General features: G+C 26.6%; 1 long non-coding RNA gene across 14 annotated transcripts in view; it reads right to left on the bottom strand.

Moving 5' to 3' along the window:
* Positions 1-915: 915 nt before the first annotated feature.
* The window catches only part of LOC147809951 (uncharacterized), a 35,343-nt gene continuing 14,350 nt past the window's right edge, over positions 916-21,908 (bottom strand). For 6 of the 14 annotated variants that reach the window (XR_015433921.1, XR_015433920.1, XR_015433923.1 and 3 more), the window contains 2 exons: positions 11,286-11,406; positions 916-1,055 (listed from right to left, as the gene is read on the bottom strand). This is a non-coding gene — a long non-coding RNA (uncharacterized LOC147809951). The other 8 variants (XR_015433914.1, XR_015433915.1, XR_015433916.1 and 5 more) reach the window with 3 other exon arrangements.

The following is a 21,908-nucleotide window of genomic DNA, read 5'->3' as shown; positions in this document are numbered from 1 at the left end:
AATAAAAATCTTTAGAATAGTTCAATAATTATTAATTAACATATTTATCTGTTTTTGAAAATTTTGACACCTGTCCTTTGACTCAGTATTAATATCAAAGTTCTTTTGAGAACCAAAAATTAATTGAAAATCATTTAAGTGCCTATCAAAGGATCCCCTCAAATGCAGCATTTAATAATAATTAGAAAACAAAAGTGAACAATGCCAATATCCGAAATAGACTATAGTAGACATGAAATGTAGAGTGCACAGATTTTTTTTTTAACCCGCATCATATCTTATTTGCTTCATCATTAATTTTAGCGACACCAGTGCTATCTAGGGTGAAATGGACAAAATAAAAAAATTTAAAAATATTTTCTAACATACGTGTGTTTTTGAAAATTTTGGACACGTATCCATTGATTTGGTATTAATATCAATCCCTTTTGATCCAGAAATTATAAAAGAAATTAGTGTTCGCTGAATGACCCCTCAAAGGCAACTATTAATAATAATTAGTTGTAGCACTAGAGCTTATCATCAAGATCACCGAAGTTAAGCATCACTGGCTTTAGTGTGCGGGAGTGTAACCATCTTAGATCAGTCAGCGAAGGGACCAAGGAGTGTCATACTTATATAACTGATATAGTTCAGATATGAATAGTTTGTCGTTTAGAAGTGAATCTTATTCGATATCTTAAGCACAAACCTGACCTTAGATCCACAAATTTATGAGAGTGTTGGGCTTGATTAAAAGCAACCATGTATAACAACTTTATTCAGTGATTAGTTTGTATTAATTGTAAATTAATTTTAACTACTTTAAGTTAGAAACAGTAACTGCTTAGTTGTATTGTTTTTAATTATTATTAAGTAAATAATATAACTTTTATCTGAGCTTTGATTAATAAATGTGAAAGAAATAAAACTCAATTTAAAAAAAATTCTTTATTTCTTAAGTAATATATATTCTGCAACAAGTGAAAAAAATAACATTAATATAATTATTTCTTGTATCTTTTCTCAGAAGATTTTTCAGACTTAGCTTCTTTACAGGGTTCTCGATACATATACTGCAATAAAAAGTAAATTGCTATTACCTTTTAATAATACAGTTTAACAATTATAGAATGATAATGAAGTTTTATAGTGCCTAGCTATAAGAGAATCTTTTGTATACTGGGTATCTGTTACATTTTAGATTTTCAAATCCATGACTTTCCATGAATAATTCCAAGAAACTTTCATGACTTACCGAAGTTTAAATTTTCTCTGACAAAAACACAACAATAAATTTAAAAAAGCATTATAACAACATTAATTGAAATGATAGGTATAACCAAACTGTTATACTATGCATTTTCATATTTATTGATTTAAAAAAAAACAGAGTAAAGAAAGAGTTGAAGCAATAAAATAGCTGAAAAACATACAAAAGCAAATAACTAAATACAGTCAGATATATGTAGTTATTTAAAGCTGTTCAATTTCTTCTTAAAAGCATAAAATAAAAATAATAAATAAAAATATTCTGAAATCACTGGAGTTTGAAAGATAATTCCTTCTAGAAATGATGTTCTTTATTTCAGTTTTTGAAAGAACACCATAATTTTATAAAGAACAGGAAAAAAAAAAAAACATTTTATATGTAAATGAAATTTGACTGTGAATGGGGATTTTGTTACTAATTCAGATATTCAGAGCATCCGAACTTTCTGAAATTGGGGGGGGGGGGATTACATTTTAAAAAATAGATATTTTGGCAACCTAAATCTATGAACTTTCCATGATTTTTTTAAAAAAAAAATAGTTAAAATCATGACATTTCATGACAAATTTTGTTCAATACTGAAATCCATTACTTTTCAGGTGCACAGATACCCCGTATATAAATTAACAGAGAACAAGTCTAAAAGGACAGAACACAAGATATCAAGGCAATACTATGAAAACTTTTAACTGAGTAGGCTTCAGTAGGCTACAAATGCTTTAGGATCTTAGCTAAAGTTGTCCGTAACCAAAATTGTTCACAGTCAACCGTTTGAAATAAATAAATAAATAAAATAAAAAACGAGCATTTTCAAGTACAACAATGGCTATTATGAATTAAAGTGAGATATTATACCTTTGTTTTGATTCAGGATGAAATTTATTTTAATTTATATCTCATTCTTAATGATACAATTCATGGATTCAGTAGGCTGGATTTCAATTAAAATATCTTGAAATACATTAAAAATAGTTTGCGAATTCAAATATATATATACATGGATCACACTCTAGAACAACGGTTCCCAATTAACGTTCCACAGAACCCTAGGGTTCCGTGGAAGAGTCAAAATAGCTTCGACAGTTGAGACTTTTTAAAAAGTTTTTGAAATCTGAAATTGTATTTATAGTAATAAGTCAAAAAATTAGAAATAAAAACTTTGTTGTTAGAAAAATTAAATCTTTTTTTAAAAGTTTTCATTTCTAATTTTTTGAAAAAGTATGAAAAAAAATGCATTTATAAGAATTTACAATAGTATTTCACATTGCGCTTTTCAAATAAAAATAAAACAACTGAATTTTTTAATAAAGAAAAATGTTTCCCTAATAATTATTTTCAATATTTAAAACAGTTTCTAATAGCAATATAAAAACAAATTTTCAACTAGACTAGATTCATCTCTAAGATAGTGTTGAACTGTTGAACATAAAATCTAAACTAAAATTATTAAAAATAAAAAAATGAAAATTTTTTATTTCTCTTTTTAAATATTAAAAGTTCAAAATAAAAATAAAGTATTTTATTTTAATTATTACCGGATAATTTAATAATTTAGGGCTCCATAGCCAGAAAAAATTGGGGACGGCTTTTCTAGAATTGTGCGATTTACTGTCCTGTTAACAGAAACCACAGAAAGAAGTATTTTCATCTAATTTCTGTTTGTATTTATTCGTCATTTGCATGTACTTTACAGAGCTACATACTACCTTTCTTTAATCAGGATAAATATAAATACTATAATACATGCTCTGTCCATTCTTTAAATAAAAATTAAAATGGATCATGGAAAAAAAACTATGATTACCACATATATTAAAAATTTAAAACTAAGTTGCTTCTTTATGTTTCACTGCATTTTAAAAATATTTTTGCACTAAGTTTGACTTCCCAGCATTTAACATCTTTACCATTCAACAGTTTCATGGCCACTAGTAACTCAAATAACATTTATTCTTAGTAGCAGCTGATTTAGAATGAAAAAAGAATATTTGTATGGAAATATTTAACAATCTTGCTTAGGTATATTGAATAATAAAGTAAGTTGAACCATTTTTATTGCTGCCATTAACATCCTTACCCTTTATGAGTTGATTTTAATATTGTTGTAAATTTTTGTTTTTTAAGTCTTTGTACAAAATATATAAAAGTAACAATATTTGGTTTCCTGCAGAATATACTAAATATTTTACATACAGGGAATTTTAGGGATTTTTATTGTCACCAAAATACGAAATCTTTATTACACTAATATACATAAATGGTCTGCAATATTTTTCATTTTTGATTTACATTATATGAATTCGAAACTTTCTGTTTCATGTTAACTCATAATTTTAAATAGCAGTAGAAAAGTTAATAATCATTGATAATTATAAGATTTTATAATTTAAAAGGGGTGTTCTGAATAAAAAGAAACTGAAATTTTTAGAACAAAGAAAAAGAAAGATACGAAAGCTTTAAACTGATTACTCTAAGTGAGGCCCACTTCATTATGTATTCATAATACTTATCTAAATATTCAAGTGAGACATAAAATGTATAAAAATTCTATTCTAATAGGGATTTTTTTTAACTAGAAAACTCCCTCAATTATAGAGAATTTTCAAGCATGTACAAAAATCAGGAAAATTTTTATTACATCCAGAAAAAAATGGCAAAATCCTGTAGAGTTGGCAGCTATGCTGCAGGACAAATTCAATACATCTTAAACTATATCATTACCATACATCTTAAATTTGTATAAGAATGGTAATGACAGTTTGAGAATTTTAATGACAGAAATCAAAATAGAATAATACAATGCAATTTTTATTTATTTTACAATCTTAATTTAAATTTAGTACATTGAATTGTATACATAATTTTACATGCCAAAATTTTGGCCGTTTTTTGTATAATAATTTTGAATTTTAATATTTTATTTAATGTTAAACTCATTAAAAATGTCTCTAAGTATTTTTAATAATTTTGCATTTTGTTTGATTTTATTTTTTATGATTTAAAATCGCTACAATAATTTGTAACCATCAGGGATACACTATTTTTTTTATTCATCTCAAAGAGTCATTGGCCATAGGATTAAGTTATAGGATATTTTTTAAAGACTCGGTCATAAAATGAAATAAATCTCCTTTTTTTGTGTGAATAATAAGCAATTTTTATAACTGCTGTGAGTTTGCAACAACTGTTGGGTCATCCTAGATGCCACTCAATTTCAGAAAAAAATTCCCTGATTTTTCCAGGTATATCAGATAAATTTCAATGGAAATTCATATCATATTTTATTTATACTAATACCATGCAATTTTTTATCAGAAAACTTTGATTTGTTTTATTCGTTATGTCAAAAATTAGATTTTGTGAGCAAAACCATATAATTGAATGAGAATGGATACATAGAAAAGTTTCACTTAAAAGTAGAATTTTATAAAATAATTGTAATAAACATTAGAATTACTTAACTCGAATCTCAATAACTGATTATTGTTATTGAAAATTCTGAGAATGGTTATTTTCTAGGTATGATGTAGGAATTTTCTAGGTATTTTATAAAAAACTGTAACTTTCCCTGACTATTTCTTGTTTTTTAGAGTTAAAATAAAATTCTCTGAGAAATCCAAGTTTTCCCTGTTATCTATAACACATGAAAGCCCCGCTCATGTTTGACCTTTCTTTAGCCAATATTATTATCCATGCTAATTCTGAAAACGAAGTAAAGCATCAATATGAAGAAAAGTCACTTTTGGGAAACTGGTTTTACATTTTAATACTTGAACAATTATTCCAATGCTACATTATCTGGGCTAAGAATAAGTCTTCGATTTAAATAATTTTCATTAAGAAAAATTTCTCTAAGTTGACAGTTTTAAAAAAGCTGAATAACTTTTAAAATATTTACATTTTTTGCCCATTCTATAGTCAGGATAATTCACTAGGGCAAGATAGTGTTGTGATGCTACAATGGACATTACATATTTTCTAGCTTTTAAAATTTCTTTAATTTCGTAAACTTGCTTTTTTACTCATTCTTAATCAAATTATAATTAAATTAAAGCAATTAGTTCATTTTTATAAATAGCGAATATAAAATATTTTATTCTTTTTTCATTGATCAATGTAACGGCTAACTTTTTATTTCAATAATAATGCAGACTCATGAATTCACTGTTGCGCCTAATAGAATTTTTTTTATTTTATTTATAACTCTTTATTCTTAAAATTCTTATCACAAATATGTTCCAGTTACACAGTCATAGTAATTCTCACAGTCTTGCTGGCGATTTGTGACTGCCAAGGTATTTCTCAAACCTAATATTGATTATGGGGGACTGGGTTTATTTTCGGCTATGTTATTTTTCGATAAATCACCAACCTTGGATCTCTTCTCATGATTCAAACTGTCTGAGGGGAACAATTCAATTACTTTTTAATTTAGCTTTTCATTAAGTAGGTCATGGGAGATTTAACTCCTATGGCCTATCCTTATCAATATTATTGTGCAAAATTAACTTAAAGTCTTATTGACAAAATATGATTTTTGTATCTTGAGCTCTACAAATACTACTAAATAAAAGTTTTATTATAATTTATGATTTAGTTTTCATCTTCAACTTCATTTTTCATTATCCTGTTTTTCATCACTATCTTCAATTAGTCAATTATATCATACAACTTCCAACCACACCTGAATTTCGACTTCACAACTGCATATAATTGTAAATTCTTTTAGAGTGTAAGGCTGTGGTTAACTTTATAATCTTCTTTGTGAAAGTATGTCAAGAGGCATTTTAACTGTTACACATGTTTTTATTTTACAAAGCATTACTTGATCAAATTCAAAATGAAAGAAAATAAAACAATGAAAATTTTCATTCATAAAATTTGCAAATAAAAAAAAAATTACAGATTTATAAAGTTAAGAAGAGCAATGATTTTTAGATCTAAGAAGAATGCTTTAGTGCCAAATTACCAAAGAGAGTTACTTCATCATATACTTCCATGAAAAAAATTATTTATATATTTTTGTAAGATCATAAAAAATCTACATTGACCCACAAAAAAAGAGAGATTATAAATAAAATGCAAAGTAAGAAAAAAAGGAATATCTTGTAGATAAGGTAAAACCTTTGCTAAGGAAATTCTTTTTAAATGTTGTGTATCATAGTCAACATTTTGTCAAGCAAACACCTCCAGGGTTGTAAAGCAAAATGTATCAGTAAAGGTGTAAAAAACATGCACATTTCAACATAAAATTCTGAAATTTTTTGTGCTTTATTCTTTAGTACATCTAAGATATTAGATTTCAAGCATGAATCCATGTTTCCACAATAATTATCATCCATTATACTAAATTGTTTGTCTTCAAACTATTTATGCTTGAATTATTTTACTCTAAGTTTTTCAAATGCCTAATTTAATAGTATTTAATGAAATAAACATTATTTGACTAATAAGACTTTGAAATACTAAATAAAAATAAAATATGTATTCTAAATTTGAAAAATTGGAATAAATTTAGAATTTGCTTAAATTTATATGAAAAAAAAAACTTACATTTTCATATGTTATTAGAGGCACATTAATATTAACTTTAAAAGAACTTACAAAAACTGTATTTTTCGAATTTATACATGATTTATGACAAAGAATGATAATGACAGTTTGTGACAAATTTATAAAATCAGGCCTTGTTAGCTTTAAAATAAACATAATCTTTTATGAACATTTGTAGTTCCCCAAATATATATGTATATGTATATATCTTGCCTTTCTAAGAAAATAAAAAACTGTACCCATAGAGAAAATTTAAAAAATTTAGGAATGAAAAATCTCACATTACAATATGTATACTAGCTGAATAACCATTTTGATACAAGGTGAATAAAAAGAAAATATTCAATAAATCAGTACTGAATAACTTTATTTATTATTTGCTCCCCTATCTGGTGGTTTAAAGTTATAAAATTAAAAGTAAAACACATTTTTTTGTAGATCATCCTATCAGAATTAAGATTAACTGCATTCTGCATAACTTGGCAGCAACTGCTTGCAGCAGACTCACGATAGTCGATATTTGCCACTGTCAAGTAATTTTTCTCTCGTACATATTTTGTCCTTTCTAGGGGCTATAAGACACTTATTTTCACAGTATCAGTATTAAAACTGCTCAGTATAGGTACAGTATTAATAAATAACAAATATATATTAATATAATACTTTGAACCTATACTAGTATACTTAGTACCTATTACATAACACTTCAATTTTTGAGTTTTGAACAAAATACATTTAACATTGGAAGCAAACTAAAGCCCAAATTTTAAATTGAAATAGAATTTTTATAGGACCAAGAAATATAATTTTGAGCAAGATCAATTCTTTATCCGACTTTAAAAATATTTAAATGTAGTGGTGGAAAAAGGTGAAAATTATTCTAATTTTAAGAGTTCACATGCCATTAGAATGCTACAGGGTGGTCACTCAAATAAGATTTCAAATTTCCCTGATTTTTCCAGATAAAAATCCTAAAATTTCCAGGTTTTTGTTTCTTTTTTCTTATAAAGTGTAGGATGTGTGTACAAGAAAAGTGTCTATATTATAAAATATTTTATTCAAAATGTTATTTTTTTAACATATCATCTTGAAAAAAATTATTTATTTTGACAATTTGGCAAGATTTTTTATTTATTTTTTAATGCTTTGGTACAAAATTTTGAATAAAAATCATATATTGACCAACAAAAGAGTAGAATTAAATATTAATATATAGTTAGTTCTTAAAGAAACCTATTTTTCTTAAATTAAAATATGTTATAAAAGATTAAAATGAAATAGAAAAAATTAGCATTAATGCAATAATTGTAACAATTTGTCGACAAACATTGCTGTTAGCGATTGTAAAAAAAAAATGTGTGATTGGTTGGTTTGCTGAGAAAAAATAATTCACAGATTTCTTTGAATGGGAATACAAAAACTTTCAGAAAAAGAGTGGAATATAAAATCTATTATTATTAGATTATAACCAACTAATTTTTGGAGAATTTTATAAAGTTAAAAATACAAAAACATTTTGTCAAAATGGAAAAAAATTACCATGAAAGCATCGGAATAAACTTGAGCCGTAAATGGATTCAGCCCAAGGACAGAATTTAAAAACAGAAGCTAATATCCTAATCCCTTCTTCCACCTCCACCACAATCTCTCCTAAATTGCACAGTCCCATAGTGGTCAAAGGTATCTACATTCGTTTAGCAACAGTGGGAAAATGTAATTTTATGTGGCTTTCTAGTTTAGCAGAGCTGTAATGGAGCAAATTTTGATGCAAGCAAAGTATCGTTAAGTAGATGATATTTCAACTGTTTGGAGATACATTTCTGTCTAAAAAGAGTGGGTATAATGAATTAAATAATTTAAATTAAGAAAATTAGTAAATAATTTAAATTAGTGAAATTAAAAAAATTATGAAAGAAAAAATTTCCATCTTTTCTTTAAAATTCCCTGATTTTTCCAGGTTTTTATCCAAATTTCCCTGATTTTTCCAGTATAAAAAAATTGCCTAATAATTCCAGGTTTTCAAGGTGGATGGCCACCCTGATAAATAGACACTTTTAGATTGGAATTAAAATAAGAGATTGTTATTGTAGATGTTGTGATGTAAAATATTTATATTGAATGATATTTTTTTAAAAAATTAAAAATAGCATGTGATTATCCATTTTTCTATTAAGAAAAATTTTAAATTGTTTCAAAATAATTAAAACAGTTGAATTACATTAAAAATATTCATCAAAAGTAATAAAAAAATTACATTTATGATGTACTTTTTATTTTCATAAAAATAAGTAATGTCCATAAAGCTTGACAAATTGAATATAAAATTACTATACATAAACTCTCAAAATTAACTTTTTCTTACTACTTAATTACTTCTATAGGTTAGCAATCCCATAATCAGAATAAAAAATATTATGCACAAGAGAAATTTCTTCTGACAAAAATTGCTGAAAATCAATTACCCAACATTAGCATTAATGACCATTTCAGCTTAAAGAGAAACACTCTGGGATAATAAGTTTCCCCACGAAAAAAATCTTTAAAGGAACATTATTGCTTAGTATAAATGAGCAGTTTTAGTAAAATTAGTAGATGACGTAGGTGGTATATGGGTGATTCTTAGGAAACATGACAATTCGGACCAAAAAATTTCTCCAAATTTAAAGTCTTCAACACAATCAATACATGTTTTTTGTATATTTATTTAGTTACATTTATTAATTTCTTACAGATAGCAGGGTAGTTTATTGACATTTGCTCAAGAAAAAAATAAAATAGAAATTCACCACATTTTGAATGCCAGGAAAATGACATATTAGCTTAGAAGTTTTAAAAAACAGTCATTTTAAGCTATTAGTAAGTAACATAACCTAAGCCCTTATGTTAGATGGACCATGAATAACTTAAATTAATTCTTTTATCTACTGCAGAGAGAATCAAAAAAAAAATTGTTGCTGATATGTACAGAATAAAATTGTGTAGAATAATCAATCATTAAATAAATAAATAACTTTGATCACATCCAAGCATATTACAATCATATATAAACTTGGTATTAGTTTAATATTTGCTTTCCCTCCTTACAGTATTAGCAGTTTAAAAAAAATTTACGTAGATGGTATACACCAGACGGAGACAAATATAGAAAAATTATAAAATGATTTTTTTACTTAACTAATAATTAAGAGTATTTTTTCACTTTTGTTAAAATTCCAAGTATTGAAACAGATCCTCTTAAATTAGTAAGACATTTTTATAATGTTTTTTTTTAATTAAATAATTAAGCATTATTGCTACTGACTGAAAACTTATTAAAAAACTTCAGGCATAAATAAAGCTCTTTATTGTACTGTTTGATGGTTTCATGCTGAGTGAAACAGTAAATAAGAAATTTTAAATTTATTATATAAGTTTTATAATGTTCATTTTGAATAAAAAGTAAGGAAGGCAATTTTAATAACTTGCATTGTTCACTTGCATTTTGATCACTCAAAATAAACAAAAATATTTTAAGAGTTTTTTTTTTCCTTTTTAAATTAATCAACGAGATGAATTTTACATTTATTTTTTCAAAAACCTATTTTGAAAAAATAGGTTTTTGAAGTTCTTTCTTAATTCTAAGAAAACAAAAACTATCAGTCAAGTTTTTCTATTATAAAAAAAATTATTAGTTAAAACTTTTCTACATAAGTAATTTTTAGCAAACAAATAACTGACTAACACAGCAACAAAAATTTGTACCCTACAACTAAGGATTTAAGTAGCCCTGGGCCAAACATTTAATCAAGGTTAAAATTTTGTTCAGTTAAAAAAAATACAGATTTATCATTGGAATTTTTTATTTCACTCAGATTTTTTTTAAAAACTCCTTTCACGTTTTAAGACCCTATATTCTAGGGATTGAAAATTAGAGTATATCGAAAAAAAGGTATGTTTATTAAAAGAAAGTATGTTTATGTATGTGATTTCAAATATCGTCTACATTAATTAATCAGCATATTTGATGTCATCCCCTCAAACCATTAAGATTGAGTCCTAGAAGGTGAAGATCCGATCACATTAAATCAAAAGCTATTCAGAGTGTTTCTTTCTTAATTCATCCACTATACTTAAGGCAACTCAGTTAAACTTTTTAATGTAAAAATTAACTGAAAATGTGTCATAAAACAATAAAGAATGTAAAAAGTTTGTTACTTCAAAAAGAAAGTGTTTGCTTTTCCTCATCATTAAAATTAATGATTAATATCTCATAGAATGTATAAATTATTTCAGTGTAAAAGTACTCTTTAATTTAGTTGAATACTGAATCGCAATTGTTGGCTGACCACCAAAGATTCGTGAAATTAATTGTAATATAATAATTCGTGATTTAAAATTAAAAAAAAAAAAAAAGAAAAAAAATCAAATAAAAACAATTTTTTTCTAAATTAGAATAAGAAAAGTCCTTTAGAATAAAAAAAAAGACAAATAAATAACTTACTTCTGACTCTGGCTGGAGGTGTGGATACGGAGGAAGACATTGAGAAGAACTGGAAGAAGGAGGAGGAGAAGATGAAGGACTGGGATTCAAATACTGGAAACGAATCAGTGCCACTCACCTGCTGAGAAACATAAGATAATGAATGACAGATATATAAAAATACAAATTTAAACAAAAATATAAATATAACCTTAAGAAGTAAAAAATCTTTTTAATAAAACATATTTCTGGAGAATCCCACTATCTTATGTTTTTGAGTTTTATTACCAGACAATCAAACATTTATAGGAGCAATTGTTTCAGTGTCTGGCAAGATAATTTTTTTTTTAATAAAAATTTAATAACAAAATTTTAACCATTTGCCAGCTTTTTAACAGCCACCAAAGCTATATCCAATGCTCCCCACAGCATTCAAACCAAGAAAGAACTGTTCACAGGCCTTGGAGATAAAATTTAACATGAAATTTGTATTTAAATGTAATAGTGTTTTTTCTACCTTAAAAAAAGAAACTTAACTAATATCAGGAGACAAGAATAAAATTTGAATAGTTATCAAGTTGTAAAATTTAAAAAAATAAATAAAATGCTACCATTAATGTTCATCAAATTTATCTGACAAAGCAATTAAACAATAATTAAATATTAATGTACTAGAATAAGCTTACGTTCTTTTTTTTAACAATTAGACCTATAAGCTAATAAATATTACTAATGAGGTCATCTTTAAAATATTTGAAAAATTCACTTATCGAAAACTAAATTTAAAACAATGGGTAATGCTTAACCAATCAGAAAATTCCATTTCGATTTTTTTACTCATTCTGCTTGAACAGTTCGTCATAGATGGTTTGAATATTGGCAGTGATCTTCTTCGTGCTCCAAACTATTGATATGCCAAATGTCATTGTTTTCGGACGGCTGATTTATGAATCTCTAAAAGACCCATAGACATTCATTTATATAAATATAGAATTTCTTTTTCTAGTGATATTAATTATAAGGATCAGACCATAGCTAATGAAAGTTAAAATAACTTTTATGCTTGGATGGAAAAATAAGTACTTACATAATATTAACTCGTTTTCTCACTAAACTAGGGAACTAGTAAAACTAGGGAACAAAGCTAGGGATCTAGGAACATTCTTTCAAAATAGGTGAACATGAAAATATTTAGAGGAAACCATTTATTTCTTACAAAAGTCTTATTTTAAGCAAAATGCTGATATTTGATGTTAGCTTTGCCACTATCTTAAATCCACAGAAGAAGTCAGAGTGGGGCAAAACTGAAATTTTGCTATCTAGACAAAGGAGGTATTGATTCTGATGAATTTGTTCATGTTAAATGGAAAAAAAGAAATCAAATCCTAATCGATGAAACTAAAAGTTTAGAAGTTATTGCGGTTTAATAAAAAAAAATGCAAATTTAGACTTATAAATATTTAAGCATCTGACACTGCTGTCTGGGAAAGTGAGGTATTGTCTCATATGTTACATTAACTCTAAATTGAACATGATCAAAAGAAAATAAATAATTAAAATAGTTGCTCTAAATCCAAACCAAGTTGTTAGAGTTAGACCAAAATTTGAAGATATTCAAAAAGTTAATAATGAAAAACATATTTAAAAAAAAAAAATTTTTTTTTTCAAAAGAAACCCAAACAGTCCAAAATGTGTTCAGCAGAAGACAAGAGTTTTTAAAGCTTTATATTTTTTGATTTACACTTCTTAATGCATAGCGGTTTAGAGAAGTGATTTTGAAGATCAAAAAAGACAATCCCAAAAAATAGATTTTAAAATTTAGAACAAAAAATACAATTCTACCTATTTGTGAGTTCAAAATTGCCATTTAAACACGTGAGATATTATTTTTTGCATCTTTTTTTTTTTAAATCACATTCAGACTAAAACGAGTCAAGAATACAAAACTAGAAGTTTTACCTGTAAAAACTTTTAAATTACTATTTAAATAAAAAAAACTAATTAATATACATCAGGCTTTGCTAAATTGTTTATTCTATTCATTGAGGTTTTGATCTAATTCTATTTGGCATAAAAAAAATTATTAATCCATACTTAATTTGCTAGATAATGCTTAAGTTCCCTCCACATCTTCCAGCTTACATATTATGCAACTTTTTATGACTTACTAAGATAATATTAACTCTGCCACATGGATAGCTTCGGCTATTCCGAGCGCCAGTCCCAAGCCTGGATAAAGGAGGAGGGTTGGTCGTAAGGCTAGTCCCTCTACCCCATAAAACATCCCTGACTACAGAAACCAAAAGCATATCGGGCCAAATTCTCTTAGCGGAAGCAATGACTTGTGAAATTCCAAATGACAGTTATCTAACCTGGAATGAGGAAATCACGCCTATGAAGTGTCGAATGGAAAGCCATTTGGAGCCTTTGAAGCGGAAGAAGTCATTGATGAAACCTAAAAACAAGTTACGAATTGGTGCTTGAAATGTAAGAACTATGTACCAATGTGGAAAAAGCAGACAGGTGTCAATAGAAATGGATAGATACCAATTGGATATCTTGGGAATATCAGAACTAAGATGGACAGGTTTTGGCAAGCTTAAAACTGGAAATGAACAAATCATTTTGTACTCAGGAGCTGAAGAAAAGCACGAAAGAGGCGTGGCGCTAATCATTAATAAAGAAACAGCGAAGAGTCTTTTGGAATGGGAACCAATCAGTGATAGAATTTTAAGAGCACGATTTTATTCAAAATACATTAAACTATCAATTATTCAAGTGTATGCACCAACGAATGATGCTGATGAGGAGGAAAAGGAGACATTTTATGATCAACTACAATGTATTTTAAATCGAGTTCCAAAACATGACATGATAATTCTTATGGGAGACCTTAATGCTGAGGTTGGAAAACGGATTAGTGATGATGAAACCTCCATGGGAAACGAATCACCGGGCGAGAAGAACGAAAATGGAGAACGGTTTGTTTCCCTGTGCGAACTAAATAGTCTGAACATAGGTGGGAGCAGATTCAAGCATAGAGAGATACATAAATGTACATGGACCTCACCAGACGGAAGAACAAAAAATCAAATCGATCATATTGCAATTAATAACAAGTTCAGGAGCTCACCAAGAGACATAAGAGCGATGAGAGGTGCCGACGTTGGATCAGATCACTACTTGATTCTAGTAATATTAAAACTAAAATTAAGAAAATCACCAAAGAAGACGGGACATAAAAGAATAAGCTATGACATTGCTAAGTTAAAAGCCAAAGAGTGCAGACAAGAATTTTCAATTGAGTTGAAAAACAGATTTGAGCTGTTAAAGGAAGAAAAAAATCATAGCAACACTCAGCAATCAGAAAATGAGGTAAAAGAAAAAGTTGAAGAGACTTGGGAACATATCAAAAACATTTATTGCGATGTAGCAGAAAAAGTGTTGGGTAAAAAGAAAGGAAGGAAAAGCAAAGAATGGATAACGGGAGAAGCATTAATACTAATTGAAAACAGAAGGAAAAAGAAAATACAGATGGAAACTACAAAGTCTGAAAGATTATTTAATCGGTATACACAGCAATATAGTCAAATTGATAGAGAAGTAAAAAAGTCAGCCAGAAAAGACAAAAGGAAATATTTCACAGACCTTGTTACTGAAGCTCAAGATGCAGTGTAAAAAGGACAAATAAGTACTTTCTATCAGAAAGTGAAACAAATAAAAGGAAATAAATGAAATTTGCAATGTGCAATACGAGACAAAAACAATAAGTTACTTACTACAGATAAGAGGATCGAAGAAAGATGGACAGAATATTTTGAAGATACGCTTAATGCACACCATGTTGAAAATTCTGAGCAACTCCCAAATGTTACATTAAATGTAGCATCTACTGTAGATTTTTCTTTGGAAGATATCTCGCTGGATGAGGAGCAGAATGCCCTGAGGGCCACAAAACCAAAGAAGGCTGCAGGGAGAGATGGAATCGTGGCAGAGATGCTTAAGGCAGACTTTGAAACCGCTACAAGACAGTTGCAAAAGCTCTTCAATAAAATCTGGAGAAATGAAAGAATACCAGAACAATGGAAAGAAGCAGTAATAGTGAAAATTCCCAAGAAAGGCGATCTAACAAAATGCGAAAATTGGAGGGGAATTAGCCTACTTTCCATACCGGGAAAAATATTTGGAAGGATAACTTTGAATAGACTAAAACATGAAATTTATGGAATTTTAAGAGAAGAACAAGCAGGTTTCCGCAGTGGAAATGGAACAATGCAGCAAATCTTCACACTTAGAAATATCATTGAGCAAAGCTTAAAATTTAACACCTCTTTATATTTAAACTTGCTTGATTTCAGTATAGCCTTTGATTCAGTTAAGAGAGAGAAATTATGGGAAATTTTATCACTTTATAATATACCAGAGAAATATATTAACATAATCAAAGATATGTATGATAACAGCAAAGCATGTATAAGAAGTAAATGGAGAATTAACTGAATTAATTTTGGTAAAAACTGGCGTGAGATAGGAATGTGTTTTATCAGGATTTTTATTTATACTGGTGATAGACTGGATTATGCGAAACTGCTTGAAAAATGAAAAAAGAGGAATAAGGTGGAATTTCACAACTACTTTAGAAGACCTTGATTTTGCTGATGACATCGTACTTATTTCATCCAAATGTACAGACCTCCAGCTTAAAACAGACAAATACAACAAATATTTATAAACAAGAAAACTAAAGTAATGAGAATAAATCAAAAGAAAAAAGACAAAATTAAAATCGAAAATCACGAAATAGATGACATAGAGTCATTTAGCTATTTTGGTTCTATTGTAGATAAAAAAGGTGGAAGTAGTGAAGATATTAGACAGAGAATAATCAAAGTAAGAACAGGTTTTAAGGGATTACATAAATTTTGGAGCGAGTCAAATATTGAAATAAAGACAAAAATAGTTGTTTACATAGCTATTGCTAGAGCAGTACTATTACATGGCGCAGAAACCTGGAAACAGACTAAGATCGAAATACAAAAATTAGAAACCTTTCAAAACAAATGTTTAAGATTTATTTTTAAAATTTTTTGGCCTTACAAAGTATCAAATCAAAATCTATTAAAGAAAGCTGAAATAAAAACAATTGAAGATGAAATTAAAAAACGAAGATGGAGCTGGCTTGGACATATCCTTAGAATGCCCAAAGAAAAAATTACACCTGTTGCGCTTACATGAGCCCCTGATGGTAAAAGAACAAGAGGAAGACCCAGACTTACCATCCAGCGCATGTTTTTGAACGAATTAAAAGAATGTAGAATATCTAGCTGGGAGGAAGCAAGATCTATTGCTAGAGACAGGAGGCGTTGGAGGGATATGCTAGAGGCCTTAAGTGCCCAAAGGCACATAGAGGATAAGTAAGTAAGTAAGTAAGATAATATTTCTTTATAATAAAAATTTTTTTTCTTTATGTTTGGTTTTTACTATATTTTTTTTCAGCAATCTTTACAGTACTATGATCATTTTAAGTACTCAAAGAGTTTCTCTTTTGTATTCTTTCAAATGTACAAATTTTTAAAAATTATTATTATCATCATCATTACTTTTTCCCATATCTCATACCGCTATCAGGATAGGAACACAAATCTGCAGTTGGCATTTTAGATAATATAATCATGTAGTACATAACTATTTTACAATACATAGACACTCCAACAACTGCAGACACCTTTAAATAGCTGCAGCTGTTTGAAAACAAAAGTTAAAAGAGTGCACTGGGACTTGAACCTTTCTGAGCACCATGTATACAGACTGTTATTGCTTTATACAGAAACTCACCTGTTTTTGATAGACTTTAATTAAAAAAATAAACAATGTTACATATATGAAAAAAATAAAATTAACCAATCATTTAAATGATTTTATAATATCTGAATAAAAATCCTTACTGAATAAAAACTATCCACTTAAGTTAGTGCGTAAATACGGATATTTAAGTTTAGAAGTCTAACAAAAAGTTTTTCAAATAAAAATATAGGGTTAGTCAATGTTCAAACAAACTTAAAGAGAAATCCCCAATGATTGCATTCATTTCCTTTAAAGGTCGATCTTTTTCCCAAAATAAGCTTATTTTACGAGTAAAATAGGGAGTTATTATATTGGAACATTTTCTTAATATTTTATTTATAATGATATGAACGATTATCTTACTTTAAAATAATCGAGAAAAAATATATTTAAACATAGAAAAAAATAATGTGATACAATAGAGGTTTTGTAGTGGACCAAGGAGAAATTAAAGAAAAAATAAGGAGATTTTCTGGAACAGCAGACATATGAAAGACTAATTTTAAAATAGACATGCGGTAAACTAAAAATATATAATTTGCTCTACTTAAATATATTAAAGGTCTTCAAAAAAGAATAATAAAATATACTATTTTTATTTTCCGAATTACTTAAGAATAGAAAGTACACAGCAGTAGCTTTTATGTTTCCACACACTTTATTAATGAAACATAGGACAATTCTTAAACGTTTTTATCAGATAAAAATTAAACATTTAATTTTTAAGCATTACATAATGCATATATGCAAACAATTTTTTTGAGAGGAATTTATTTTAAATCATACAAATTCACTAACTTAAAATTTGCACATTTCTTAATAAAATGATTTATTGTTAAATATCAAAACATTAGAATATTCAATTTCTTATAAAATTTATTCATGCTCAAAATTATAGAAAATAGAAGTAATTATTTTAATAGTGGCTGAAACCTGAGTAGGATATTGGGTGGGGGTACCTAGAGGGTATACGTAGTTTAAAAAAAATCGATTCAGCATTTTCATAAATTTAAGTTTCAATCTCATGTTTTTCTAAAGCAAACTATATAAGACTATTAAACAAAAGCTTTCATGAATTTGATAATGCAAGTTTTAATTGAATAAATGGTTTTCATAAATTAATTTTCTTTCTATATGTATGATATACATTTTGTAGGATGCATAATAAGAAAAGGAAGTTATTTTGATATTAGAGGCATTACCTAGTTATAATATACCTAGTTATAATACCATATTAAATTTAACTCATTTTATTTGTAATTGAGGCATTTTAATTCTTTTTCTTGTACCCAGAAAATTAGGATATCAAAATTGTACTGTGTTAAAAGAAATTAAGCAGAGTTTGAAATTAAGATTCCATTTTGTCTATTTTTCAGGTAATGAGATATTACTTAAGATTTTAGAAGACAAATATTTTAATTCTTTAGCTTTAATTACAATTTTTTAAATATAGATTTAAGCACTAGCAAGTTTATCAATAATTACAATCACAGTGAATAAATAAATATTCGGAATGATTTCAAGGCAGTAGAATAAAAAATCATTCGATATTTATGCTATTTAAACTAAGATTTAAAGTTTCCCAGTAATTTGGTTTTGATAAACATATTTATTTAAATGTATTACATTACTGTACTATTTCATAAAAATGTCATATTGACGTATTGTAATAAAAGTTAGTATGCCTATAAAATAATGAAATCTAATTAACAGGATTCAAAAGGACAAGAATTTTTTTTTTTAAATTCTATTATAACAATCAAAATAAGTAAATTTGAAGGAACTGAAGAAATCTCAGTAGAAGGGTTAAATCATGCTTGTATTAATAGTTTATAATGCTAGCAAAACCATATTTAAATACTAGCATCATCAAATTCATAGATGTCAGAAATTGAAGGTGTAGGTAAAGGGTCATTTTCTCAATTGTTTTATATGCTAAAGTAACATTATTTCTTTTCTTTTTTTTAATTATTATTATTTCATGTTAAACTGCTCTACCAAATGATTAAAAACAATATGTCACATTTTGTATTTAAATTATATTTTCAAGAAAATAAAACGCAAGTGAAATGTCATGACTGTCACAAAAATGAACTTTTAAATACTTTACTATATTTAAAGGATAAATAGACACATATAATATGATTTAGTATGACTGTTTACATAACATACATATTCTTCGAATAATTAGTATATTTTGTTTTACACATCATTTTGAATGCAATATTTGTGTATTTCAAATACATAAAGTGGCAAACAAAACTATATTGGTGGCTTTAGATGAATAGAACAAAACTCCTGGTAGGGTGCATAGCCAGATTTTACAACAAAAAAAGCACATTTTAAGTACTTTTCAGGCACTCAAAAAAATTGTTTTAATCACTTTTAAAAAAAAATCATAATTATGATTAGTGCAGTAATAAAAATTACTTTTTTCTATTTTTAAAGTTTATTAATAAAATTTCAAAAAAATTATTATAATTATTTATATATTTGCTTATAATTATATATAAACAAAAAATCAATAAATTTTTTTAAAAAAATTAAAAACTTTACATAATCGTGATAAAATAACTAGTTTCTGATAAATATTGCAAAGAAAATCGTGAAAATCACACATTTTTTTATAATTTAAAATGACAATCAATACGGCAATGAAAAAAAAAAACTTTTTAAAAGAAAGAAAATTAAGCACTTTTTACAAACCCTGAAAAAAAAGCACTTTTAAGGTCATTTAAAAACTGTAAGTAAAAAATAAGCACCTTTAAGCATTTTTTAAAAATGCTGCGCACCCTGTTCTAGGTTAGAAATAACATTTCTCACTAAAGAATATTAAAGGTTAACATTTCCTTTATGGTATATAAGTTATACTTAATGTTAAAAACTCTATGTGTTACTTTATTGAGGGTAATTACTGTCCCTCCAGCCTTCTTTCAATAAATTGCAAGTGAGCAGGAAAAAAATTTTTTGTACAAACTATAATAACTTATTATTATAAACTATATCAAGAGTTTAATTTAAAAAAAAAAAATAGCTTTACAACTAATAGGAAAAACTATTGTTTTTTAATTACAGTACCAACCTAAAATACAATTAAAAGGGAAAGTTATTACTGAATAAGGGACAGTAATTTTTTTATTATTTAAAAAACCTTTAATGCGTTTAACATGTTTTAATTTTATAATGCAATTACATATGTTGTTTCTATTTTGTCAGATTTCAAACAATATTAAAATAAGAATGATATTGTTTAACAATAAGAACATAGTCAGTAAATATAATATAAAATTTTAAAATGAAAGAACAAGTTTATGACTTTTACTAATATTATTAATTGAGAAAAAGTCAAAATAATTTATCTAAACATGTTTAGATAAGTTATGAATACACTTTGTTTTGTGTACCCCAGATAGTTTTGATTTAAAAACAAAATTAGTTAGAAAAAATGATGAGCTAAAAAAAAAAACATACTTTTTCAAAACTTAAATGTATTTTTGTTTTCATAATTATCATTTGAAATTTGCTTAACATATTTTTTTTTCCTTCTTTTCGCACCAAAAGAATTTAGAATATTTGAATAAATGTTGTAATTTCAATTATGATCTTTTAATTAGCTTTATTTAAAAAATTATATATATATATATATATATATATATATATGTATAATGAGTTCTGTTTACTTGCAGCTTATGTGCAATAAATGAAACTTATTGTTTTTCTTAACTTTCTTCGCGTTTTCTTGTATTTATTTATTTTGTTTTATATATATATATATACATATATATATAAAGATATTTGGTTATATTATTTTAACTAAACTCTTTTCAGAAATATTTTTAATTTATAATTGATAATTAATGAAGTTTTTTGAATGGTTCAATATACCATATGACAAATATTAGGCGCAATCATTAAATGCAGCAACAGTTACTTCATAAACTTAAAAAGATTATCCACAATTGTAAAGGCATTATAAATTTCAATGGCATATGGTCCATTTTTGGTCTACAACATATTATAGTTAAAATTAAGATTTTGGATGGCATTTGCAATTTTGGATACTTCTGCAATATTAGAGAAAGTTATTAAATTTTTGGGGCATATAATTTGTTTTTGGGAGGTAATTTTTTCTTTTCAGAGCAAATGCATTTTTTCTTATTTTTATTTTTTGGAAGTACTAATATCATTTTTACACCTTCCACAGAATTTAACTCCAGAAGACTATTCTAGTTATAAATAACTTCAAAGTTAATTTGCAGCTGATACAAAAGTACAGTCTATTTAAATCAGGGTTTGTGATTTTTTTAAAATTAAATCGGATTTTTTTGATTTAAATCAGATTTTTTTTGATTTTTATTCAAATACATTATAAGAACTTTAATTTTTGATTCAGAAAACTTTATAAATGTTTAATCAAAAAATTAAATTAATATTAAAACTATATTATAACGATATTTTGGAAAGTCTAACTTACTAAAATAATTTTTCATTATAATACATAGCTTTGAATGCATAGCAACCATTTTGAAACAAATGCATGAATGAAATTTAAAGACTGGATGAAATAGAGAATTTAAAGAATTCTTCAGGGGTCTGTCTAGGTTTTTCTGAGAGGTACATATTTTGTGAAAATAAAAAATTATATTTAAAAATCAACACAAAAATACGGTAAAAATATATATTTATCGTTTCTTACGAAACTAAAAAATAAAATTAAAAAAAAAGTATTTTGTGAAACTGCCGTTTTTCCTAAAGTTGAATTTCTGAAGGGACCGCTAAACGGTAGTAAATTTGGCTTGG

Source organism: Parasteatoda tepidariorum, chromosome 5 (genome assembly GCF_982258835.1).
Source record: "Parasteatoda tepidariorum strain Cologne lab strain chromosome 5, Ptep-v5.0, whole genome shotgun sequence".
Taxonomy (NCBI): Eukaryota; Metazoa; Arthropoda; class Arachnida; order Araneae; family Theridiidae; genus Parasteatoda; species Parasteatoda tepidariorum.
Note: the sequence above shows the minus strand (reverse complement) of the source record. Positions and strands in the feature narration are given on the sequence as shown.